The sequence below is a fragment of the Eptesicus fuscus genome, chromosome 3, assembly GCF_027574615.1.
Source record: "Eptesicus fuscus isolate TK198812 chromosome 3, DD_ASM_mEF_20220401, whole genome shotgun sequence".
In the NCBI taxonomy this organism is placed as follows: Eukaryota; Metazoa; Chordata; class Mammalia; order Chiroptera; family Vespertilionidae; genus Eptesicus; species Eptesicus fuscus.
This window is the reverse complement of record NC_072475.1, coordinates 34,116,025-34,143,150: the sequence shown is the minus strand read 5'-3', so window position 1 is coordinate 34,143,150 and position 27,126 is coordinate 34,116,025. Positions and strand designations below refer to the sequence as shown.

Here is a 27,126-nt window from a genome sequence, read left to right as displayed (position 1 = left end):
TACCAGGATGTCAATTTACATATGACCAAACTCAGTATTTCCACCTGCTTTGCCAGCATTCACACCAGTGATTTTACCTCTTCTCTATTTTCCACACTAAGCTAAAATGTCTTTTCTAAACAATGTAATCTATCTAATCCTCTCAGTGTACAGGTAAGGAAATTAAAGCTTTGAAAGGGGAGGGGGGGGTAATCAACCAAAGATCTTGTATGTCTATATGTATAACCCATGGACAAAGACAATAGAGTGTTAAAGGCCTGGGCGGGGGGGGGGGGCAGTAGGGGGACCAATGGGGGAAAAAGGGGATCATATGTAGTACTTTCAATAATAAAGAATTATTAAAAAAACTAGAGGCCCACTGCACGAATTTATGCATGGGGTGGGGTGGAGGGGGGCTGCAAGAGGTTGGCTGCAGGCCCCAATCTAATTGTGTAAATGTGCTGAGGTAGTGACAAGCAAAGACAACAGACAGAGTGCCCCAAAATAGCCTGAACACCAGCTACGCTCAGAGGTGGAAATACAGCTCTACTTCACTGCCCGCGCTCGGGCCACCTCACTTTTCCTGGGGCAGAGTTGCTAACAGACAGACGGGTCATCTCTTCTACCTCAGCCACACATTTTCTTGGGGATCCATCCCCAAGCATGATAGGTAGCTGACTTTGGCCAATGGTAGCACACCACTGTAAGAGTGCTAGCCAATCAGCGGTTGGGAGCCCAAAAAGTTGCAGGGCCGAGCTAGAAGTGGCTGACGGGGGCAGAAAGGCAAGCAACGCAGCATGGTGCAGTGGCAGAGGTAAGATGGCAGTGGTGCTTACTTTACATCTTTGCAGTTAGGCTATTGCCTTGCCCCTTCTGTCTCCTCTGAGCTGCTACTCTGTCTCAATCAGCGTTGGGGCCACTTTCCTCCTACAGTCTTCCTGGACCCAGATTCTCCGGTGCCCGGAGTCTTAGCTGCATGGGAGGTTGACCGGCTGCCGGAGGTTGGCTGTGGGAGCACACTGACCACCAGGGGGAAGCTCCTGCATTGAGCATCTTCCCCCTGGTGGTCAGTGCATGTCATAGCGACTGGTCGACAAGTCTGTCATAACGGTTGCTTAGGCTTTTATATATATAGATATTGAAAGAACTGGTCTGAAATTATACAACACAACTGATCTCCAGATCAAATTAATATTAAACCAGCAGTCCATCTGAAGGGATTACTTTAAGATATAATCCTCTGATGTCTGTTGTGTTTATAGAAATGCCCCTGGGAATGTTGACTCTCTCTCATGTTCTCTTCTTGAGAATATATTCAAAAGGTTTATCTTCTTTCTGAGTACTAAGGATAGGGTTTCTTCTTGTACATATGCTTTATTTAGTTCTTCTAAATGACAAATTTGATCAGATTTTCTTTTTTTTTTTGCCTTCTAGAAAGCTCATACTATAGCTTTTTGCCCACCCATCACAAGTGTTTAAACCTCAGAGCAGCCATTTTGAACCCTAGTGTCCCTATTTGGTTTCAAATTGATTATTCCTAAAAAAAAAAAAAAAAAAAAAAAAAAGAAAAAAAGAAAAGAAAAAAGAAATTCCTGCATATAAATTTTGTCAATTATTTTTGTCTTAAAGAAATAACTTGTAAATTATATCTATTTTAGACTATCTAGAATATTTGGGGGTGGGTAAAACTATTTAATTATACAAATAAAATAGTGATATACATAGAACTATCTACAAAGTTTCTAGACTCCAGTAGTATACCATGTCCTTGCTGTTCCTTATACTTAATACTTTGCTATGTGTACTTGTGTGTGTGTGTGTGTTTAAGATTTACTCATTTTTCGTATCCCTCAGATCATATTGTAAAATTCCCAAGGATGAGAACTGTCATAAAAATTTTTTTTTTTGCAGTTCTCTCAAGCAAATATAATGGTATGTTCATATGGTAGCCACTCAATAAATGGATTTGGATAATGCTCAATCTATAAATCCCATCTTAAAACATCTCACTTATATATAGAACTAGAAGCCCGGTGCACAAAATTCGTGCATGGAGAGGGGTTGTCCCTCAGCCCAGCTTGTACCCTCTCCAATCTGGGACCCCTCGAGGGATGTCCGACTGCCCGTTTAGGATTGGGCCTAAACGGGCAGTCGGACATCCCTCTCACAATCCAGGACTGCTGGCTCGCAACTGCTTGCCTGCCTGCCTTCCTGATTGCCCCTAATCGCTTCTGCCTGCCAGCCTGATCACCCCCTAACCACTCCGCTGCCATCCTGTTTTCCCCCAACTTCCCTCCTCTGCCAGCCTGGTCACTCCTAACTGCCCTCTCCTGCAGGGTTGATCACCTCCAACTGCCCTCCCTTGCAGGCCTGGTCCTTCTCAACTGCCCTTCCTTGCAGGCTGGGTGCCTCCCAACTGCCCTCTCCTGCTGGCCATCTGTGGTGGCCATCTTGTGTCCACATGGGGGCAGGATCTTTGACCACATGGGGACATCTCTTTTATTTAATATTAATTTTATTGTGAAAATAAAAATATTTAAAACTCTAGAAATCTCACCTATTAATCATTAATAACTTCTCTTAACAATTTCAAGATATATTTGTTTGTAATTCATCAAAACAAAACAAATGAAATATACTGTACAATTTTCATAGATATTTACTATTGGCTCCTGTAAAAATTATTGGATGGATGATAAATAAAATTGGATAAATAAAATTAAGGAATGAGAGAGCAATTCCTTGCTTAGCAGTGGAATCCAACCTCTGATACTTCACAAACATGTAATTATACAATTGTTGTTTTATATTCACCTCAATTTTATAAAATAGGCAGCATGGGCATGGAGAGTTCCCTTATGGAATAGAGGTATAAATCTATATTTTCTAAGGTTTAATCCATAGAAAACAGATACTTACAAAGTTGCATTAAGATTATTTTTATTCTGCCCTGCCTGCATTGCTCAGTGGTTGAGCGCCGACCTATGAACCAGGAGTTCAATTCCAGGTCAGGGCAGTTGCAGACTGGATCCCCAGTGCAGGGCATGCAGGAGGCAGCCAATCAATGATTCTCTCTCATCATTGATGTTTCTCTCTCTCTCTCTCTCTCTCTTTGGAATTTTTACAGACTGGACCAGACCTTCGAGATTTTATATCTGGTGATCTTGCAGACAAGAGCACATGGGATGAATATAAAGGGAACTTAAAACGCCAGAAAGGAGAAAGGTTAAGACTACCTCCATGGCTAAAGACAAAGGTTCCCATGGGGAAAAATTACTCTCTCTCTCTCTCTTTCCCTCCCTCCCTCTCTGAAATCAATAAAAGAATATTATTTTAATTCCATGTAAGCACAGAAAAAAGTATGTGTTGGTTTGAACATAGTAATGTGGCCTCAAACACGGAAACAAGAGGTAACTGGAGTCCAGTCAATGTCACATTGAGGGGATTGCGCCTTAAAGATCATGAGGAGATCGCCCCAGAAATTCTGCACAACCCCATTTACCATGCACTGATATAGAGCTGCAAGAGGCATAAACACACAAAGGAAAGCAATGAATAAAGTCCGTTTGCTTCTATTAGAGGCAGTAGCGCTGCTCTTAATAAAGCAGAGATGAATGTTATTCCGTCAATGTTCAATTTTCCATTATTATTTAAAGAACAAAACTCTTGTATTAGAGTCCATTTGAGGAAATACTATTGTCATCTTTTTATATATAAAAGCAATTTCAAGTCACTGCTAAATTATATATAAGAAAATATACTACGGAGTTTCAATTTTTCACATGCTCTTGCAAAGGAATAGGAACAGTTCTTACCAATATGTTTGCAATAAATCTCTGTATATTGAGATAGCACCTTTTTCTTTAGGTCATTGTTAAAACACTAAGAGTATAATGACCCAAGAAAATAGTTTTACCCTAATATCCTTTTATCAAGTTTCCTGAAACTAAGCAAATCTGATTAACTCTTTGTTGTTGTTGTTGTTAATCCTCACCTGAGGCTATTTTTCCATTTGCTTTATAAAGAGTGGAAGGGAGAGGGAGAGACACAGAGAGAGAAACTCAGATGTGAGAGCTGCCTCCCTCACAGGCCCTGGCCCTAGCCAGGATGGAGCCTGAAACTGAGATACACTGAGGTAAGTGCCCTTGACCAGAATGGAACCCAGGACCCTTCAGTGTGGGGGAAGATGTTCTATCCACTAAGCCAAACTGGCTCAATGGAATTATTATAGAAAATATTATAGAAATTATTTCAAAAGATGGAAAAGACTTCTTTGTTTCAGCTGACAAGAAAAAATAATTTTAAAACCTGGCTTTCCAGGGATAGTTTGGGTAATATGTCCATAAATCCAGAGGCGATTCTCGATCTGTTTTTTTTTTTTTGTGTGTGTGTTTTTTTTCCTGGAAATTTAGATCCCGGAACCCTGCTAGAAAACAAAACAGGGAGATATCTCTATGCTTTGGGGTAGTGGTCCGCGCCATGAGACCCCAAGCATTTGGAACATATTTATGCAGTCGAGTCCGAGTGGTAAGTTCCTTGCCAGATAAAAAAAAGGAATTTTTACAGACTGGACCAGACCTTCAAGATTTTATATCTGGTGATCTTGCAGACAAGAGCACATGGGATGAATATAAAGGGAACTTTAAACGCCAGAAAGGAGAAAGGTTAAGACTACCTCCATGGCTAAAGACAAAGGTTCCCATGGGGAAAAATTACAATAAACTGAAAAATAGTTTGCGAAATTTAAATCTCCATACAGTGTGTGAGGAAGCTCGATGCCCCAATATTGGAGAGTGCTGGGGAGGTGGAAAATATGCCACTGCCATAGCCACGATCATGTTGATGGGCGACACGTGTACAAGAGGTTGCAGATTTTGTTCCGTTAAGACTGCAAGAAACACCTCCAATAGACGCCAACGAGCCCTACAATACTGCCAAGGCAATTGCAGAGTGAGGTCTGGATTACGTTGTCCTGACATCTGTGGATCGAGATGATATGCCTGATGGAGGAGCTGAGCACTTGGCAAAGACTGTAGCATACCTAAAGGAAAGGAATCCAAAAATTCTTGTGGAATGTCTCACTCCTGATTTCCAAGGAGATGTTAAAGCAATAGAAAAAGTCGCTCTGTCGGGATTAGATGTATTTGCACACAACGTAGAAACAGTTCCAGAATTACAGAGTCAAGTTCGTGATCCCAGGGCCAATTTCGACCAGTCTCTGCGTGTCCTGAAACATGCCAAGGAGATTCAGCCTGATGTTATTTCTAAAACGTCTATAATGTTGGGTTTAGGCGAGGATGATGAGCAAGTATATGCAACAATGAAATTACTCTGTGAGGCCGGATTGTTTGACTTTAGGACAGTATATGCAGCCGACAAAGCGCAGTCTCAAGGTTGAAGAATACATTACTCCTGAAAAGTTCAAATACTGGGAAAAGGTAGGAAACGAACTTGGATTTCATTATACTGCAAGTGGCCCTCTGGTGCGTTCTTCATATAAAGCAGGTGAATTTTTCCTGAAAAATTTAGTGGCTAAAAGAAAAACAAAAGCCTCCTAACACTTAACAAGACATTCAAGATCACAGGGATTTTTAGACCTTGATCCCATTTGCTAACAGAGGTAGAGGCAGAATGTCTATGCTTCACTAGGTGAATCCTCATTTTTGTTTTGAGAAAAATGTCAGTAAGCTGTGTATATTTAATTATAGAGATGTATTTGCCTTTTAGCATACCTTTTTTTTTGTCCCAAAAGACAATTGCTTGCTGTGATGTAATTATAAAACATCTTTGCAAGAGTTTACTGTTTTACAGAATAAGTAAAAATACATTGAAAAGTTCTAGGAAAATCTTAAGCCTCTGTTACTTATGCATCATTGACAAGTTGCATTCTGATAAATGACATACTATGATGAAACAGTCAATATAGTTTGAGACTCTGATCAGATTACTTATAATAAGATATGTTCTTTATATAACAGTATAACATCTTTGGAATGATTTAGAAAGGATTAAGAGTTTGAGTGTTGATTTTTACATTGGCTATATTGTAAAATATGTGGTGTAGATAGCCAATTCTGTTTGAATTTTAAAATATGTGAACTATTATTTTTAATAAAAATAATGCATAACTTTGAAAAAAAACTTGGCTTTCCATATTTACTCTCTGCTACACTATTTCTAATCACATTAGTAAGTAGATTTATTCAAATACTGCCAGTACAACTGAAAGGGTAAAAACATACTCATTAAAGACATCAAGATACCGTTTAAAGAAATATTGTTTTGAAATTTATATTTTTTATTGGTTAGAGAGAGAAACATTGATTTGTTGGTCCACTTATTTATGCATTTATTGGTTGATTCTGACTCATGGGATCAAACCCACAACTGTAGCATATTGGGAGGGTGTTCTAACCAACTGAGCTACCTGGCCAAGGCAGAAACATATATTTTCTCAGGTATCTTATAGGTTCTAAGCTATGCCTACTTCTAAGCTAATGTTAAATCACTTTTTACCAGGTAAAATATATGATCTCCATTATGGAGCAATATATCACACTGGTTAAGAGAACAGTTTGAAAACTCAGACCTGTGGTTAAGTTTTAATTTGTCACTTACAAACTGTGTGACTTAGGCAAATTATTTCAATCACTCTAAGTTTGTTTCCTCATTTCTAAGTGGGCATAATAAGATGTTTATTTAATAGAGTTGATTTGAAAGTTAAATGCAATAATCTATGCTAAAAAACTTAGTACAGCGACTATTAATTTTTGGCTCTTTTTATTAGTACTATTTTTAATTAGCCATAGATTTTGGGGGAATGAACATGAATGGCCTTTTTCAGTCACGTGTGAGTTTGGAATTTTGTTTCATGGCCTACTAGATCTGAAATCTTGGGTAAATTGTTTGAAAGTTGCTGAGAAGAACCAAAGCAACCAATAAAAGAAGAGTCTTTTCAGCTAAGAGTTCTAGAAAATTGAACATCCACATTAAAAAATAAACAACATCTACCTCACATCATGCACAATAATTAATTTAAACATTGACCCATCTGTAAAATCTAAAATACTAAAGATTTTAGATAAAAATACAGGAGAATATCTATGTGACTTGGAACTAGACAAAGATTTCTTAGATCATATAAAAATAATTTTAAAAGAAATTGATAAATTACAATTAAAATATTAATGCATCAAAAGATACCATTAAGCCGAAACCGGTTTGGCTCAGTGGATAGAGCATCGGCCTTCGGACTAAAAGGTCCCAGGTTCGATTCTGGTCAAGAGCATGTACCTTGGTTGTGGGCACATCCCCAGTAGAGGGTGTGCAAGAGGCAGCTGATCGATGTTTCTCTATCATCGATGTTTCTAACTCTCTATCCCTCTCTCTTCCTCTCTGTAATAAAATCAATAAAATATATTTTTTTAAAAAAAGATACCATTAAGAAAACACATGGATCCCTGGCCAGTGTGACTCATGGTTAGATCATCAGCTTGCTCACTAAAGGGTACCAGGTTCGATTCCCAGCCAAGGGCATATAGCTGGGTTGCAGATTTAATCCCTGGCCCCAGTCAGGGTGCATGCAGGAGGCAACCAATTGATGTGTCTCTCTTACATCAATGTTTCACTCTCTCTTCCCTCACTCCTTTCCACTCTTTCTGAAAATCAATGGAGGTTTAAAAATGGTGGTGGAGTAAGTGGATGCTATACTGACACACTCCCAGGACCAAACTGTAATTACAACTAAAATACAAAATAAACACAACCTGAATAATCAGCTAAAGACTGGCTAGAGAGAACCCTGATAACCAAGGACGGAAAGTGGAGACCTCATAGAGACTGGTAGGAAGGGTAGAGGTGCAAAAGGGCTGGCTGTGCTCCCACAGACAGCAGCTAAAGTTCTGTTGAGATATCTCAGCTGTGGAGGATTACCACTGAGAACTCTGGGGTATAATCCCCAAGCTGGCCACCCCCAGCAGAGAGCACCAGAACTGAGAAAGGCACTCACATAACATCTGGCTATGAAAAGCAGCAGGGTTGCTGTCTGTCAGGGAGAGATGGCTGGAAATGCAGGCACCTTCTTAAAAGGTCAATGAACGAAATTTCATATGCAGCCACTCACCTTTCGTTCAGGCAGAGGGAGGGCAGAGTGGACTGGAGCTGAGTGAGCAAAAGCCAGGGTTGGGGGCTCTGGAGTTAGAGCTTGGAAAGCAGTCACCCCAGTTTTCCTGTGCTGAGTCATTTCCTTAAGATTTGGAGGTCATCTTTCTCAGGTAGACTTTTGCTATCCAGGTGGTTTTTGCCTGGGGTGAAGACAGTTGACCCACTCTATTGAAAAATCCTTTCCCCCAGGTTGTGGAGTTTCTGAGGCAGACTGGGAACAATTAGCCTCCAGGCAGAAGCCTCCAAGTGGATGGCCCCACCCTGTTAGAAAACATCTTGCCACACCTGTGGACAATTGTCTGAATCCAATCAGTCTGCGGGCAGAGGCAGGTCTCTAGTGGCTTTAAATCTTTGCCTGATCTAATTAGTCAGAAACAACATTTGACACTGTCCTGCACTAGAGATTGGGAGGCATAGCAGATCTACCTAATAAATAGTCAAAGACCTAAACAGGCAGCCAAAATGAGGAGACAAAAAAAAAGGCTAACAGAGTTTATCATCTCCAAGCCAGCATTGCAAGAAATGCTAAAGGGACTGCTATAATGAGAAGAAAACAGAGAGAGCAAAACCTAGGCATACAGAATTATAAATAAGTACCTACAATAATAACCTTAAATGTTATCTCTGATAAGGGTTTAATCTCCAAAATTTATAGGGAACTCATACAACTGAACCAAAGGAAGATAAACAATCTAATCAAAAAATGGGCAAAGGACCTAAATAGACACTTTTCAAAAGAAGACATAGAGAAGGCCAAGAGACATATGAAAACATGCTCAAAACCACTAATCATCCAAGAGATGCAAATCAAAAAAACAATGAGGTACCATATCACACCTGTCAGAATGGCTATCAACAAATCAACAAAAGATAAGTGCTGAAGAGGCTGCGGAGAAAAAGGAATCCTCTTGCACTGCTGGTGGGAATGCAAACTGGTGCAGCCACTGTGGAGAACAGTATGGCATTTCCTCAAAAAATTAAAAATGGAACTCCCATTTGGTCCAGTAATCCCACTTCTAGGAACATGTCCCAAGAAAACAGAAGCAGCGATCAGAAAGGATATATGCACCCCTAAGTTCATAGCAGCACAATTTACCATAGCTAAGATTTGGAAACAGCCTAAGTGCCCGTCAGTAGATGAGTGGATTAGAAAACTGTGGTACATCTACACAATGGAATATTACGTTGCTATAAAAAAGAAGGAATTCTTACCATTTGCAACAGTGTGGATGGAACTGGGGAGCATTATGCTAAGTGAAATAAACCAGTCAGAGAAAGGTAACTATCACATGATCTCACTCATTTGTAGAATGTAGTGAACAACATAAACTGAGGAACCAAAGTAGAAACAGAGTCACAGAAGCATCAAACAGACTGCCCAATCTATGAGGGAAGGCAGAGGGTGAGGGGGTAAGAGATCAACCAAAGGACTTGTATGCATGCATATGAGCAAAACCAATGTACAAAGACCCAGGTGGGAGGTGGGGGGCGAGGGCATGTGCTGGGGCATGGGGGCGGCCTGGGAGAGGTCAATGGGGAGAAAAAGGAGACTTATATAATACTTTAAACAATAAAGAATTTAAATTAAAAAAAAATCCTAGGAGAAACCTTAGGCAGCAAAATAACAGACATCTCTTGTAGCAATATGTTTATAGATTCATCTCCTAGGGCAAAGGAAACTAAGAAGAAAATAAATGGGACTACATGAAAATTAAAATCTTCTGCACAGCAAAATAAACCATCAACAAAATTAAGAGAGAGCCCACTGTATGGGAGAACATATTTGACAATGATACATCTGATAAAGGGTTACTATACAAAATATATAAGGAACTCATACAACTTAACAAAAGGAAGAGAAAAATCCAATTAAAAAATGGGCAAAGGACCTAAATTGACACTTCTCCAAAGTGGACATACAGATGGCCAAGCGATATATGAAAAAAATGATCAAAGTAACTGATCATCAGAGAGATGCAAATTAAAAGTACAATGAGGTATCACCTCATACCTGTCAGAATGGCTACCATCAACAAATCAACAAATGATCAGTGCTTGTAAGGATGTAGAGAAAAGGGAACCCTAGTATGCTGCTGGTGGGAATGCAGACTGGTGCAGCCATTATGGAAGGCAGTATGGAGTTTCTTCAAGAATTAAATATGGAAATCCCATTTGACCCAGTGATCCCACTTCTAGGATGATAGCCTATGAAACCAGAAATACCAATCAGAAAGAAAGTATGGACCCCTATTTTCATAGCAGCACAATTTACAAAAGCTAAGATCTGGAAACAGTCCAAGTGTCCATCAGCAGACAAGTGGATAAAAAAGCTATGGTACATTTATACCATGGAATACTATGCAGCAGTAAAAAAGAGAGATCTCTTACCCTCTGAGATAGCATGAAAGACCTGGAGAGTATTATGCTAAGTGAAATAAGCCAGTTAAAGAAAGACAAGTATCACATGATCTCACTCAGATGTGGAATCTAATGAACAAAATAAACTGATTATCAGAGTGGATCCAAAGATATGGGAGCAGGAAACAGACTGAGTAATCTCAGAGGGAAGGAAGGCATAGGAGGATGTGTGGGTGGGAAGTGATCAAACAAAGGTCTTGTGTGGATATATGCATAATTCATGGACACACACAATAGGGTGGTGAAGGACTGGGTGGGAGGTAGGGGTGTGCTAGAAGGGGTTAATGGGGGACAGGGGGGACATCTGTAAAACTTTCATCAATACATAGTAAATACATAGTAAAATAAGTGTAATAAAATGTTAATGATGAAATTCACATTGTTAAAAAATTAAAGCTTTCTGATGTTCTTTCATCTGGGAAAGGGGAAATTTTAATTTCTACCTGAAGGAGTTTTCTAAAAATGAAATGAGACAATGATGGCTCACGTATATGTTTTGAAAATATTTTTTCACACTCTGTGGATTGCCTATTTATTTTCTCAACGGTGTCCTTTAATAAGCAGAAGTTTTATATTTTGATGTAGTTTATCAATTTTTCCACTTATAATGAATGAATGAGGTGGCCAGCACAAAGTTGAGCTTCAGTAGGTGTTGGTTCCTTTATCCTTCACTTCAACTGCAATCCCCTAGTGGAGTCTGGAATCCATTCAGATTTCCCTGCCTAGCTTTTACTACTCATCTCTCCTGTACAAAGATGGCAATCACTTGCTCAGAGTTTCTTCTAATAGGTGTTCTTGACCTCTCCTAGTAACAGACTTATTTTTCCCGCACTCCCCTCACAACACACAGAGCTAATCAGAGGTAGATTCATGGTGGACATTTAGCCTTCCTCATCCCCGGCCCCTTTTCCCTGAAAAGGAGAAGGAGTAAGCAAAAAGAAAGAGAACAGAAGAATCGCATCAGTCTGAGTGTCATGTATAGTATGTCAAATGCTATGAAAAGTCAAAGAGAGAGAAGAAACCACCTTTGAATTGTGAGAGTTAACCAAAATTGACCTCAGAGAGATCATTTTTCAGGAAAGAGGATTGGCCTTATTTCTATTCTGGGCTCATCAGCAGCTCGACTTCTACAAACTTTCCAGCTACTGTTGCTGCAACATGAAGGTCCTACGTTTATTACTTTAGTTTCTCACATTCTTAAGCAGAAAATTGTTACCTCTCAATGTTTCTTATCTTCCTAAGCACAGGCAGTCACAGGCCTACAAAGGCACCGTGAACACGAACGATTCCAAACACACTCTCCTTTGTACCCTCACCGCCAGAAACCCCGACTGCGTTTGTTGGCCTTGGGAATCACTCTATTGCTGTTTTCATTTTTCAGGTGTATATATTTTGTCCTTTGCAAGGAGTGAGCGCCAATAGCTTCAATAACTTACTGTGTCTTATCTTTCTTGCCTGAAGCCTTTGAATGCTTCATCCTCAAGGCAAGGTGGGGGTAGGGGAGTCACTTGGAGCCAAAGAAAAGGCTTTGGAAATACAAAAATTAACCTAGGGATATTGAACAGCCCTTCCATAAAATCACTTTTTTTTTTTTGAGGTAAAAATGATGTTCTGGATCTGAAGGTAAAAGTATGACGTGCCAGGGACTGGATGCTTGCTTCCTAAATGACTAGCTTCTAAGACAGCCTCTCTTGTTTTGAATGCCTAGGGAGCCTCATACTCTGTGAAAGAACTTCAGCTGAAATTGGAGCTAGCTAAGTGAATAATAATGTGTACAGGCAAAGAGCAATTTTTGATGCTCAAGATTATGGTAGGTTGTGTGGAGCATGTAAAAGGAAAATGTTGCACATTCTTTTCCTCAAGTGGTATGTACATGAAGCAATTATGTAATATTTCAAAATACAAAATAAGCAAGCATCACTGACTACTGTGGGTCTGGGAGGAAAGGGATTGAGGGGGCTGGAATATGTTTTCTTATTCCTCAAGCTTCCTAGAAAAGGGAAAGGACCACTTTAAGAAGGGTTTATGAAAGGTCACTTAGGTAATCAGAAAATGAAACAAAAGAGGTGTAGGACCCAGAATGTAAGTTTGTGTTTCCCCCCTCCCCCCCTCCCAAATCAAAAGACTTTAACTCTTTGTAATTGCTGTTTTTAGTTTGCTGGGGTTTTTTTTTGTTGTTGTTGTTTTTTGGGAGGAAAAATGGGGGTTGGGGGTGGGAGGTTTCCTTAATTTTACCAGTGATGAATTCAGTGGGTGATTTTAGAGGAAATATCCATAAGACAAAGCACATGCATAGACATTCTGAATAGTACTTGGAGATGAGATGAAAAAGGTGACATTAAACTTTATTTTTGGTATTATTAGTTTAAAACTTTACTACACTTTATCACTAATTGTTACATGTTGCAAAGGCTATCCTTAGGATAAGCCATAGATGTGGCTTACTGCTGAGAATCTTTTTCCAAAAAGGTATTTCACATCACACAAAGAGCACAGGATACAGTTAAATTACATGTTGATATTGTGAATGAATTGAGAACCAAGCAAAAGATGGAATGGCTGACATCTCAATGGATCAACTGATCTCACTGAGTAAAAAGGCCTGTCCACTAGCCACAGAACAATTAGACATTGCTGCAAAATATTTTTATTTTTTACCAAAACCTAACAATTCAGTGGGGCAGTAAAATTCAATGACTTGCTCATAGAGGCCAAATGAGATTTACAGAGTTAAACCTGTAAATGAGAATTGTATTATATTCAATTAAGTATATTATATTCACGCTAACTACCACATTCTCTCTTATTACCTTGTTTTAGTTGATATTCTGTAGGAGGCTTCATGCCTCATAACATTCTTTGAATAAGAAACATAATTTTCCATATTTGAAAATGTATTTGCATCATAAAATTCATTCAATTTATTTTTATCATTACTGGAGGCATTAATATTAGCCATCATATCTGCCCTTATTTTTACATCAACACCTTCTCCTTCAAACTATAAAAACCACAGTCCTTGCAACAGCCTTCTTCAATAATATTTCACCACATTGTCAATTGTACTTTATTATTGTTTAAATTACCACTTAATTAATGTCTTCAAAACCACTCTCTTACTCTTCATCTATAGCTCTTAATTACTCTTTTCATGTGTTTACTTCAGAGAAAGCAAAATGTGCTAAAACTTACAAAATGCCATGATTAACATGTTTAGCCTTTAAAAAAAATACTTATCCTAAATTAACACACTACAAATTCAAGTTCATCCTTAACTGTCAATCTTATTTAATATCTGAATTGTTTGGCTTCCTATTTCCTCACCTTTGCTTATTAGTAGACAGTATTTTGTGCGATGGCACTGTCTAAATGTACCTGCCCATGGAGCTGGATGTCACTTAGCATTTGCCTTGAGGGACATTGCATCACCAGTGCTTCCATCAACACTGTGGCGTCTAATACCAAGAGATGTTTTCAGGAGCTCAGTTTCACTGGTAGGCAACAGCCCGCTTTGCAGGAAGGTGGAACACTTGCTTCTGAATCTAGTGTATGGAGAAAATATCCCTAACAATACCCAATTTTGAAACATAAACAGAGGTGACTGAAAGGATGCCTGTACAGTGTGACTCAGTGCTTAAAACCTCTTCCCATAAGCATGAAGTGTCACCAGAGAGAATTTGTTTTGGTTTTGCTCCCTAATTTCTCTTTGACCCTTTAATAACCTTGACCCATCTGTACCTCAGCACACTTCAACATCTATCTTTCCTACTAAAACCAGCTTTTTGAAGTCAGGAACCTAGTCTCTGTATTCGCTTTGTGTTCCCAGAACATAGATTAGTAGCTACTTACAAAGCTAGTACTTTAGTACAGCTATGCAGAATTTCATGGCTGCCAAGTTCGATAAACACACTTCTAAGTAAGGTCTGCTCTGTCTAGCTGGATGTTGTCAGTCAATAATAATAAGAAGAAGAAGAAGAAGAAGAAGAAGAAGAAGAAGAAGAAGAAGAAGAAGAAGAAGAAGAAGAAGAAGAAGAAGAAGAAGAAGAAGAAGTGGAAAACATGTCTGCTTTGAAGAAAATAAGTAAGAAGCTATGCATGGATCCCCCAAAGACAAGACTCACAGGGAAGAAGTGAATAACCCAGATTGGAGACTCAGTTTGTCTGACTGCAGAAACTATAAGATTATACTCTGACTCCCCCAAAATAAACAATTGTTCCAGGATACGAGATAGACTAGAACTTTTCACTTGTGATCCCCAGCCTGCTGTCTTGCCTACCTCAGGCTGCCTCATTCATTTGACACTTGTTGGTTTAAATTTATCTCAAGGGTCCATATTTGACCCTGGGCAATATAATTCTCATCAGATTTTTCCTGTTAATGCTGTAAATCTCATTTGGCTTCTGTGAGCAAGTCACTAAACTTCGCTGTGCATTTAATTCTTAATTTTGGGTAAAAACTGAACTCCTTTGTTCCTTGTCTAGTTCCTCTGCAATCAATGAGCATCTAGAATGTCCTTATCATGATTTGTTAGAGCAGTGGTTCCCAACATGGGGCACACCCCCCACAGGGGGGCAATTTGATTTTTAAGGGGGGCAATTTGAGAATGAGTTTTAACAGTGAATTTTTTGCATTTCTTATGGTTCATATACAGCATATAAATATATATTGTGACATATTTATGCATTTCAGTTCTCTATTATATGTTTTGAAACTTTATTTGCTATTCTTTCATATCACTTCATATTATTTTTTATTTTTCTAACAGTTTCTTAGTGATTTCTTCCTCAGTACTTCAATTGCCCTTTTGTTCTTTTATTTTTCTCTCTCATGGATTCCATGTTCTTTGGAAGCTTGTTTAGAGCAAGTTAATGGCCTTTTAGGCTTCCTCCATGTGAATAGGAGTTCACTTTTAAAATAATAAGAATTATATGTCACGGGGGGGAGGGGAAACAATGGGGTTTTAGAGATGCTTAAGTGGGGCGTGGCCTAAAAAAGGTTGGGAACCACTGTGTTTGAGGAATGACATGCTTCCATAAAAAGTGGAGATAGCTTGAGGTAATAGTGAAATTTTACAACACCGAAGTGGTTGTAATCTCAGATTATGCATCACCTCTGCCTGGTAGTACGCTCAGGTCCACCACTTTCTAACTGTGATTTTTGGAATGTTACTCAAGCTTTTTGTACCTCAGTTTCTTAATCAATAAAATGGGGATAATAACCTAATTCATACAGTTGTTAGAGCATCAAATGATTTCATATTTATAAAATGCTTAAAGGATTACCTGGCATATTATACTCACGATATATGAGTATGTTATATAAAAGCAATAGTTTTAAGACAAACCCCCAAAGCTAGGAAGTGTGAAGGAAACCAGTGGCATTAATATCAAGGTTAAATTATTTGCTTGTTTCTTTTATTTTACTTTTTAAATTATAATCTGGGATCTACTTGCTAATGTCCTCTAGTTGATTGACAATATTTTTAAAGAATAATATTTATATTTTAGCATTAATATTTTGGTTTCTTGTTTAAGGTCATGAATTGCTATGTACATTTCATAATAAGAAGACGCTATCTCATTATTGTGAAGATATCCGAAACCATGTCATTTCCCAAATAATAAATATGTTGTCTATTTTGTAAGTGGAGTTTATAAGGTTAGTGGTTCAGAGGGTCATATAACCATGAATGAGGTTAGTGGCCTGAAATACTGACGTACAGGGCATTGATAATCGGATGTAGACTTGTCAGCATGTGAATTTCTCAGGCAGTTTCACCAGCAACACCATCAGCCCTTCGCATTTTTAAGTGGAATTGCAGTCCATTGGCAACAAGACCCTGGATCCCAGCCAGCCCCAGCAACACTGAAGTCACACTCCCTTCAGCCCTGCTCTGTAGGGTAAGATGCTTATGGATGATAAATGGTAGCAGGACACCAAGGCAGGAGCTGCATTAAGTGGAGCAAACTCAAACTTGGCAGGGAGATGAAATGTACTAAGCACATACCTAACCCAATATTAAGCCATGAGGCAAAGCTGTGAGACATTGGGGAACAGTGGAGATTGCCACCAGGATTACATGTGACAGAGACTGTATGACATCAGTAACCTATGAGACAAGATGGCCACACACCACACATGACAAAACGCTGGCATGAAAGGTTCTGCTGGCCACATGCCTTCCTGGGTCTCTTGCCTACCTGGGCACAGTAACAGTGTGTGCAGTTTTGAATAGGCTTATATGACAATAATCAATGTAATACAAAATTAACAAATATAATGGTGTGTTGAGTCACTGTTTGCAGTTTCAAATGCCAATTTTCTGTTTGATGTTTCAATGGAACTTATTTAGCTAAAGGAAGCCAATGCAATGCCATTTTCCCACATTTTATCAATCTCTTTATATTCAAACATAGAGTAAATGCTACCCACCAATTGGATTTTCATGAGGAATGAATGAGATAATGAAAAGAATAGCATCTGTTATGATGTTAGACACATGTAATCTCCTCTAAAATTCACATTGCTCCTCCAGCATTGTTTTGATTAGGGTTAACATGGCATACATTTCTGTATCCCTTAATTTTTTACCTATCTGAATCTTCACATTTAAAATAGATTTTTCATAGACATATGTATTAGAGTCTTGGTTTTTTTTATCCACTCTCAGAATCTGTCTTTTAATTGGTCTATTTAGGCTATTCACAATTGAAGAAATTATTATCATCAGATTTACATCTACCTAGTTTGTAATTCTTTTCTATTTGTTACATTTGCTCTTTTTATCTCTTTGGTCCTCTCCCCCCACCCTCTGTTTTATGCCTTCTCTGATGTTGAACAAGTATTTTATATGAGTCTATTTATCTCCACTTTTAGTGTATAGATTATAATTCTTTATAATTTTTTAGTGGTTGCATTACAGTTTATAATACACATTTAAAAAATATTTTTATTGATTTTAGAGAGGAAGGGAGAGGGAGAGAAAGATAGAAACATCAATGATGAGAGAGAATCATTGATTGGGTGTCTCCTGCAAGCCCCCGACTGCGGATTGAGCCTGCAACCTGGGCATCTGCCCTGACCAGGAATTGAGCCAGTGACTTCCAGGTTCACAGGTTGACATTCAACCACTGAACAATATCGGCCGGGCAATAATACATATTTTAAACTAACCTAAATCCACCTTCAAATAATATTTTACAGGTCCATTCATGCTGTTGCAGATGGTAAGAGTTCTTTCTTTTTTTTACAGCTGCATAATATTTCATTTTGTAGATGTACCACAGGTTTTTAACCCAATTATTTGCTGATGGGCAGGACCTGGAGAGCATTATGCTAATCAAAATAAGCCAGTCAGAGAAAGTATCACATAATTTCACTCATATGTGGTATCTAATGAACAACATAAGCTGATGAACAAAAGTAGATTTAGAGACAAAGAAGCATTGAACAACTGTCTAACATCAGAGGGAAGGCTGGGGCGAGTGGATAGGTGGGAAAAGATGAACCTGTATGCATATATGTATACCCCATAGTCACAGACCATAGGGTGGGGAAGGCTTGGGGTGCTGGGCAGGGGTGTGCTGGAAGAGGTCAATGGGGGAAAAGGGGACATATGTAATACTTTCAACAATAAAGATTAAAAAAAAAAACATTTTACACTTCACATGTGGTACATGTGATTTATAACAGAGGAATCAAAATTCTTCTTTTCATCTCTTGTAGCATTAATGTCACTCACTTTATTTATCTATAAGCTATAATCACCCAATCCATTGTCACTATTACTATTTTAAAAGGTTACATTGTAGGTCAATTAAGAATAGGAAAACTAAAAGATTCAATTTTGCCTTATCTATTCCTTCTCTAGTGCTTTTGTTCTATATGTAGATTCAAATTTCTGATACACAACATTTTCCTCCTGCATGAAGAAATTTTTTTAAATATCTATATATATTTTATCTATCTATCTATCTTTATCTATCTATCTATCTATCTATCTATCTATCTATCTATCTATCATCTATCTAATTGAGTTCAGAGAGGAAGGGAGAGAAAGAGATAGAAATATCAATAATGAGAGAGAATCATTGATAATCTGCCTCCTGCTCGACCCATACTGGGGATTGAGCATGCAACATGGGCATGTACCCTTGTCCATAATTGAACCTGGGACCCTTCAGTCTGCAGGCCAACGCTCTATCCACTGAGCCAAACTGACTAGGGCATGATGAACTTCTTTTAACATTTCTTGCAAATTAAATCGGTTGAAAATGAATTCCCTCAGGGTTGTTTTTTTTTTTTTGTGTGTGTGTGTGTGTGTAAGAAAATCTTTAATTCTTTTACTTTGAACAGTACTTTTACTGGATATATAATTCTAGATGGATGGATTTCATTTCCTTTTTCAGCACTTTATAAATATTCCACTCCACTCTTCCTGTTTGCATGGTTTTGATGAGAAGTCCCATATAATGTTTACCCTTGTTCCTTTCTTTACAGACAAGTTGTTTTCCTCTGGTTTCTCTCAGGATTTTCCTTTATCTTTGATTCTCTGCAATTTAAATATGATATGCCTATTTGGTTGTAGTTTTTTGTGTTTTTTGTTTGTTTAGTTGGTATTTATTGTGCTTGGTGTTCTCTGGATTTCCAGATGTAGTTTTGGTGCCTGTCACTAATTTTGTAAAGTTCCTTACCATTATTACTTAGAGACATTCTCCTGCTCCATTATTTTTCTCTTCTGATATTACTGCATATGTTGCACCTTCTGAAATTGTCCCACAGCTCTTGGCTATTCCATTCTGCCTTTTTACTTCTTTTGTTCAAGAGAATATGCTTTTCAGTTTGGGAAGTTTCTATTGACCTGTCTTCAGGCTCATTGATTCTTTCTTTGGCTGTGTCAAGTCTATTAAGGAGACCATCAAAGACCAGCTTCAGTGGTTGGGATTTCTAGCATTCCTTATTTTAAAATATGTTGTGTGTTTTTTTTTAATAGGGAGAGCGATAGAGAGATAGAAACATTGATGAGAGAGAGACATCTATCGGCTGCTTCCTGCACTCCCCTTATTAGGAATCAAGCCTGCAACCCAAGCATGTGCTGTGACAGAAATTGAACTGGTGACCTCTTGGTTATGAGTCAAAGCGCGATGACTTAGCCACATCGTCCACGCTTTGTGTTTTTATTTATTTATTTATTTTTATTTTAGATGTTCTGTTTCTCTGCTTCTAGAAGGTTTTAACCCTTTCTAATTCCAATTTTATCCCCATTTCCAGAGTTACTTAATTTGTTAACTTCCTGAACTTCCTGGGGATTCTGTATTATAGATTGAATTGCTTCTTGATTGAAAATTCAGTTTCTTAATACTATTTATTTATTAATTTATTTTTCTTTATTGATTAAGGTATTACATATGTGTCCTTATCCCCCCATTGTCCCCCTACCCCCCCCCCACACTCATGCCCTCACTCCCTAGTGTCTGTGTCCATTGGTTAGGCTTATATGCATGCATACAAGTCCTTTGGTTGATCTCTATCCCTTACCCCCACCCTCCCCTACCTTTCCTCTGAGGTTTGATGTTCTGATTGATACTTCTCTGTCTCTGGATCTGTTTTTGTTCATCAGTTTATGTTGTTCATTATATTCTACAAATGAATGAGATCATGTGATATTTATCTTTCTCTGACTGGCTTATTTCGCTTAGCATAATGCTCTTCAGTTTCATCCATGCTGCTGCAAGTGGTAAGAATTCCTTCTTTTTTACCGCAGCATAGTATTCCATTGTGTAGATGTACCACAGTTTTCTAATCCACTCATCTGCTGATGGGCACTTAGGCTGTTTCCAAATCTTAGCTATGGTAAATTGAGCTGCTATGAACATGGGGGTGCATATATCTTTTCTGATTGGTGTTTCTAGTTTCTTTGGATATATTCCTAGAAGTGGGATCACTTGGTCAAATGGGAGTTCCATTTTTAGTTTTCTGAGGAAACTCCATACTGTTCTCCACAGTGGCTGCACCAGTCTGCATTCCCACCAGCAGTGCACGAGGATTCCTTTTTCTCCCCATCCTCGCCAGCACTTGTTATTTGTTGATTTGTTGATGATAGTCATTCTGATAGGTGTGATATGGTACTGCATTGTCATTTTGATTTGCATCTCTTGGATGATTAGTGACTTTGAGCATGTTTTCATATGTCTCTTGGCCTTCCTTATGTCTTCTTTCAAAAAGTATCTATTTAGGTCTGTTGCCCATTTTTTCATTGTGTTGTTTATCTTTCTTTTGTTAAGTTGTATGAGTTTTCTCTAAATGTTGGAGATTGAACACTTATTGGTGAAAACATTGGCAAATATGTTCTCCCATGCAGGGGGCTTTCTTGTTGTTTTGTTGATGGTTTCTTTTGCTGTACAAAAGCTTTTTATTTTGATGTAGTCCCATTTGTTTATTTTCTCTTTAGTTTCCATTGCCCTAGGATCTGTATCGGTGAAGAAATTGCTTTGGCATATTTTTGAGATTTTGCTGCCTGTGGATTCCTCTAATATTTTTATAGTTTCCCGTCTTATGTTTAAGTCCTTTATGCATTTTGAGTAATACTCTTTAACCATTTAATATTTGTCCATCTGCTTTTGAGATTCCAAAATTTTGTTTCCCCACCTTCCCTCTCCTCCCCTCATCCATGCATTAAGTATGTTTAAATATGCCTTTACTATTATTTTAGTGAGGTTGCAGGAGGGAGAATAGGTAAATATATGTGTTCAATATGTCACCTTTGATCAGAGGAAAATTCTTTGAGGTTAGAAATCACAGTGTGGTGTATAATTAAAAGCACATGTCTCGTAGTACTTTTAATCACATACCTTACATAGAAATTCAACTTGACATCAAACTATCCAGATGTTTCTTGGAAAGGTACTAAGTATCCCTGTCATATACACAATTGATGTAATAAAAACCTAACTAAAGAGTGGTTGTATAGATTAAATGCAGTAATGCATGAGTCCTCCAAGGTCATATAAGTATATACTATTATTAAGAATGATCAGAGCCAACACCCACTGTGTATTTATCATGTCATACAATAACCTACAAATTTTATGAAAATTATCTCATGATTATGATCCTTGAGACTGATGTACAATATCACATTCCTCTATTTTTAACTTCATAATTCAAAAAGCAATAAAAATTGTTTTGTTTTTTTTCTCAAACTCATTTTACATCAAAACTTGACCTGATCTGAATTTATTTGGGGGCAAAACTTGACCTGAAGTGACATGACATATAGTGTGACATGAGTCTCTATGTCATATAACTCTTTTGTCACAACAAATAATGTAATTGTTATTATATTAGTGCAGCCCAATCTCCTTAGTGGTGATTTTTATGCAACATATTTATTCCAAAATCCTGAAATGGAATTCTGAAATACATCTGGCTTCAAAGCGATGTGGCTCTGTGTGAGTATTTATTACTTTTCCCTCTGAACTTTATCCACTAGCTTTATGCTTTGCTGATTAAGGTAATGAGTAGATTTGCAGAGCTCAAAATGAGAAATAGGGGTATCTATATTACGAAATGATAAACTAAACAAATTCAAAAGTTGGAGAAGAGGGTTTGAGAGAAAAAGGTTGGGGTTGTTGAGAGAAGATGAATTTTGGAGGGAGCAGTTGTAGCATAAATAGGAGTTTGGTCAGACAGCCATGTAAATGACATTTTTGGAACTCCTTCTGGGTGTTACACTATGCAGAAACTTCAGTATTGGCTTATGCTGTTTGAAAGCTTTGGTGAAGATCAATTTCTGCTGTTAGTTCTTTTCCTTCCTTTCATTTTTTAAATGGAACTGAACCTAACTTAGCCAAGTTTTATTTGGCTTACTCCTCAGGCTATAATCTTCTTGAACACCTAGGACAATCAATCTCTCACACACAACTGAAGCTTAATAAATGTTTTTGAATTGAATTATAATAATCCTTTTAGCATGAATGTTTTGTGGAAATATTTAGTAAAATATCAGTACATGATATACAAAGAAAGTAAGATTAGGAGCAGAAATTTTGTAACTTTGCTTCAAGCTCTTCATTTGCTGTTAATAACTATATAATAGAAGGGAATTTTGTTTGCTTACTGGATCTCAAATGGTGAGAATTGGGTTAGCCATTCCTAACAGTTGATGGCACATAATCATGATAAATATTCTAAAGTTATTTATTTCCCCCTTTTATTCCTGACCCCCTATTTCATCAAACTTCCCCCTGCCTCATACTCTATTATGCTTAAAATGTGTCCGGAGTTATGCTTGTAATATTTGTAGTAGTGTTGTGTATTTATCTGTGCGTTTTTTTAAATTTATTTATATGAGTAGTATTGTGACAAAGGCTACATTTTAGTAGTGTTTTTTCTTTTCTTTATCATATTATTTTTAAGATTAGCCATGTGGCTGTATGTAGGTATTGGACATTAGGATTTTTTAAAAAGTCTACATTAGTTTTTATTCATTTATTCATCCAAAACTATGCATTAGTATCAAGGCAAATGATGACATAGTTTTTGGCCTCTGGAAATAGAGAACTAAATAACTATATATGAAAATAATTTTAAAAAATATATTTTATTGATTTCAGAGATGGAAGGGAGAGGGAGAGAGAGATAGAAACATCCACGATGAGAAACAGTCATTGATCAGCTGTCTCCTATATGCCCCATACTGGGGATCGAGCCTACAACCTGGGCATGTGCCCCGACCTGGAATTAAACTGTGACTTCCTGGTTCATAGGTTGACGCTCAACCACTGAGCCATGCCAACCTGGCAATTTTTAATTTTTTTTTTAGCTAATTTCAATTTCACTAAAGGGTTAGAAGCTGTTGATAAAATGGCTTTTCCCCCTCTTAACCTTTTGTACTCAGATGTCGAGTGTGACTCGTCACGGTTAGCATCGGTAGCAGCTCGAGAAAAAAGCAAGCGAGTGCAAAGGGTTAAGATATAAGAAAATATTCCTCACAAAATACAAGTTGCTGTTTCTTCATGACTTTTTAAATATAGGATTTTTTATAGCTATGTTCTGTTGTATACCTAACGCCATATAGTAGTCATATAAATCCTTTTTCACAGTGATAACCTTTGCCTAATAAAGACTAATTCAGTTTACACTCCTGTCAACAGTGTACAAGTGTTCCCAGCTTCCCACATCCTCAACAATCTTGAAGGTTCCTCACCTGTCTAGTTTTTGCCAGTCCATCTATATATATAAAAGCCTAAGTGACTGTCTAACCACCCGACCAGTAGCTTTGATGCACACTGACCACTAGGGGGCAGATGCTTAATGCAGGAGCTGCCAAGCTGCCATGACTTGGCAGCTGTGGTTCTTGGGTGATGCACCAGGAACCAGAGAGGAGGGATCCTGATTCTGGGGTGCATCACCCAACTACTGCCCTCTCGCAATCTGGGACACCTTGGGGGATGTTGGAGAGCCGGTTTTGGCCCAATCCCTGCAGGCCAGGCCGAGGGACCCCACTGGTGCACGAAGGGCCTTTAGTTTGATATAAAATACTTTTTTTTAATTTGCATTTTTTCCTAGTTGTCAGTGAATTTAAACATCTTTTTACAATAAGCTTATTATCAATTTGGGTTTCTCTTTCTGCATCTTTTCTTTCCTAAATACTTGGTCCATTTTTCTTGGAGTCCTTAACATTGTTGTGGATTTGAAGACATCCCTAGTATCTTATAGATAACAATCTCCTTCATCAACTTCAGATGCTAATTATATCTTCTCTTGAGCCCTCTTCTTTTTAGCTTTGTGTTCTTCACTGAACATAATATATTAATTTCCTTGTTTATGCTTTGTATTTTTGATTTGTGTTTTTTAAGTCATGTTTAAATCATACTTTTGAAATCTCAAATCAAAAAGATTATTGGCTAGTTACTTAATGATTCTAGTTGTTCTCTCATTTGGAAAATCTAAATTCAGCCTATGTGTTTGGCTTTTTTCAAAGTTGGATTTCTAGAAAAAAATCTACATAATTTATAATTAATCAGAACTGAGAATGTAGTTAAATAAAATAATGTATGTAAAGTATTTCTAATCCTTGTCCCCCAGGAGACATATACTAAATAATAGTTGTTATTATTACTATGAGAAGATATATTAGCAAGAAAGAGCTAAAAAAAAAAAAGGGACAATGTGGGCTCATAAAAATTTATGGGTGTGATTTAGAGGTGGACATTTTAATTTTTGTTTATCTTGTACAATTAAACGTGGAATGTTATTATTTTCTCTTTTAAAGACGTCTAAGTAAAATACAAACGGCACAAAATACAAATGGCATCACTACAGAGCCATCTATTTAACAATAACTAGATTGACGGTGCAGTGGTGATTTTACATTCTCAATAAGCAGATAAAAAGATTCAAGGAGTTTGGTGTTTATAAAAGAGTTGATTCACAGTGCCCCTTGGGTGGGCAATCTGACTTTTACCAGCCATTTCAACTTATTGGATAGAAGACTTTGGAATCTTCCATGCCTTTGAATGATGACGATTTTTTAATATTTTATTTTATTTTTGCCAGAAATATCATGGGGGAAGTGTAAGGAGGGCCACATATAAATGAATGTCTTATGTATAGGAAGAACATTTTTCTCAGTGGAATACAGAAAGTGTAACTCTTGAGTTGTTATTCAAAGGCCATAAATCTAAAGTATTCTCAATCCTAGCCTCTTCACTATTCCTTAAAATATAATTGATTCTACCTAGCAGATAACCTACTTTCCTGAAGAGAGACACACACTCCTTTAGTCTGCTTTGCCTGTATTACTTATTTAACAGGCTAGTATTTACTGGCAGGGATCATGGGCTCTCACTTATTCTATTCGCCAAAATACCTAATATTTCACCATATACCCAATAGGCATTTAAAAATATTTGCTGACTTTTGGATGATCTAAGCTCTACTGTGGTAGTCTAACTATGGTCAAGGTCATATTATTACAGGGATGCTAGTAACACCAGGGAGCTGTGAGTTCCCAGATCTAGTGGACAGAACCCTGGTGCCCTGTTTGGATTCTTGCAATGAAAACGAAGCCTTGTTTTATGTTTTTTATTTCTTTTCTCTACACTACTATCCACATGTACCTGCCTGCACCTTGTGATGCTGCAAGTTTGTTTTATCTCCTGAGCTTCTACATGTGATGGGTGGTTTACAAGGGCTGGGGAGATGCACTGAACAAAACTCCCTGAAGTGTTATTGGCAGTCAGCTCTTCCCATTTCCCAGATCAGTCTGCCCTTCCCATAAAATCTGCAGCTGCTGACTGCAGGGCCTGTCACCAGTACCAGTTCTGCCTCTTCATCACACAGTCAGCGTGACTTTTCTGCTCAATCAAACTTACCCCGATTCGCAAATGTTCCATTGGAGTGGTCTGGCTGCTGCCGCTGCTATTTCCCAGCTATTAACATAGACATTACAGCGCTCCAACCACTCAAGGACTGCAGCAACACAGCCATCCTGGACGGCAGCCACTTCAGGGAGATCTCAGACAGATGGCTGTTTGCAGAGGGCAGGGAATTTAACAGCAGTGCCTCTCCACACTGTGATGATGAATTTCCACCTCAAAGGAAGTAATGGGCATTAATCCCCTTGAGATTTCACTATACTCATGCTATGTCTTTCTACCCATATCCCATTTCTCACTCTTGCAAACAGCTGCAGATGCCAGCATTTCAGATGCCTGAGAAGAGGGAGCTCCTATGATTACCAACAAAGTATTGTATATATCCTGGGAGGACTTTTCCAAGGAGACCCCCAGCTCCTGCAGATAGCAGGTTTGTGAGTCTACAACTCTTAGTTTTGTCATCTGTAAAATGGAGATGATAATATTTAAGACACCAAGTTTTTGGGAGAACTAAATGAGGTGTATCTGTATAGAGTACCCCTGGCCCTCAATGGGTGCTTGATAAATGTGAGCCGCAACAGGGGATACACAATGTCACAAGGCATATTGCCTCTCTTTCCTTCTTCCTTCCTTTCTTTCTTCCTGGTATAAGGAAATATCCAAATGTTTTTCCAATATAATTACTGAAAAAAATCCAAATGTTAAGTGGACCCACACAGTTCAAACCCACGTTATACAATGGTCAACTGTATGTAAAAATAATCTGTTGAAAATCATAAAAGTCCCCAAGGTCCTCATTTGGTGAACAGTGAAATGACACCAGATATTAGACTTTGGTCCTTGACTTTGGCTAAGAAAATAATTCAGAGCCAAGGACCTCAAATATAGCAGAATTTTATTTAGAAATTCACAGGGGTAGAAGAAGTAAGCCACGGAAGAATTGAGCCAGCTAGGCTGCATGGACTCAGGAAATAAGTTACAGAGGTAAAAGAAGGGTCCCTGGGGCTTAGGAGAAAGAAAGGCAAAGAAAATGTCCCTGGAGGAAGGAGAGGGGAAAGGCCTGGGCATGTTAAAGAGAGAGAGCAAGGCTGCCCAGGGGTAGAAGGGGCTGGGGAAAGGTCTCCTGTGCTCTAGAGCTAGTGCACACTGGGTCCTTCATCTTAAGGGCTTTTATCTGGTCTCCAG

The 27,126-nt window shown here is 38.1% G+C and overlaps 1 protein-coding gene and 1 pseudogene across 6 annotated transcripts in view; one reads left to right on the top strand and one right to left on the bottom strand.

Moving 5' to 3' along the window:
- NLGN1 (neuroligin 1) overlaps nt 1-27,126 on the bottom strand; it is a 698,104-nt gene that overhangs the window by 241,438 nt on the left and 429,540 nt on the right. The window lies entirely within an intron of this gene.
- LOC103286775 (lipoyl synthase, mitochondrial-like) lies at nt 777-5,537 on the top strand (annotated as a pseudogene).